Source organism: Stigmatopora nigra, chromosome 12 (genome assembly GCF_051989575.1).
Source record: "Stigmatopora nigra isolate UIUO_SnigA chromosome 12, RoL_Snig_1.1, whole genome shotgun sequence".
Lineage (NCBI taxonomy): Eukaryota > Metazoa > Chordata > Actinopteri > Syngnathiformes > Syngnathidae > Stigmatopora > Stigmatopora nigra.
The window spans coordinates 7803298-7804094 of NC_135519.1; positions in this window are offsets into that span (position 1 = coordinate 7803298).

Below are 797 nucleotides of genomic sequence, written 5' to 3' on the forward strand. Positions count from 1 at the left end.
CTGTCCTATCAAGTGGGTGTAATATTTTTTTGCATGTTGACATACAGGACAAAGTAGAAAAGTGCACTGAAATAGATTGAGAAGGTGGTCTTTGCCTTTAGCAGTATGTCACTTTGAAACATGAACACAACTACTAGATGCAGTCATCCATCCTCTTGCTTTGAACTCATGTGGAAAGCTATACGCCTAGGGAGATTCAGCAACTATATTGTTCATATGTCACGTGAACTGAAACATATTAATACCACAGCCTGTTTCGGTTTCACTTTTCCCCCACTTTTGTTTTTTCCACTGCTTAACCTGTAGATCTGCTTAAGAGGCCAGACAAGTGTGCAGTACATGCGGCTGAAGGCAGTCTGGCTTAAAGAAGATCACCATGCTTACTACGACCAGGTTGTGTGCACTGGCAAGTGTGTGTGTGTGGATGTGAGGGTTAGAAAGAAAAAAAAACAAAATTCCGAGTGAATAAAAGGAAGCAATCAATATCACCACAGAGAGCTTTCGTTGCAGTGGAATTGATTTGATTGGACAGACTTCCCGCAGGAAAGAGAATTTCTCTGGAATAAAAGGCACCTTCCTTTAGCTTTTATTCTCTTGATTTTATCAAGTCGCACTAAAAATGGAACAGAGAGTGTACTGATACAAACTTGGTGTAAGATTTATAATCACAAATGCACCAAACCCACAATCCATGACTGATAAAGGGACAAGGAAGTCTGAGTGAAATAAAGCTGTGTTGAAGCTATCTCTTTAAAAGTCGATTCATGTTTAGTAAGCCCGACCAATATGTCATTCCC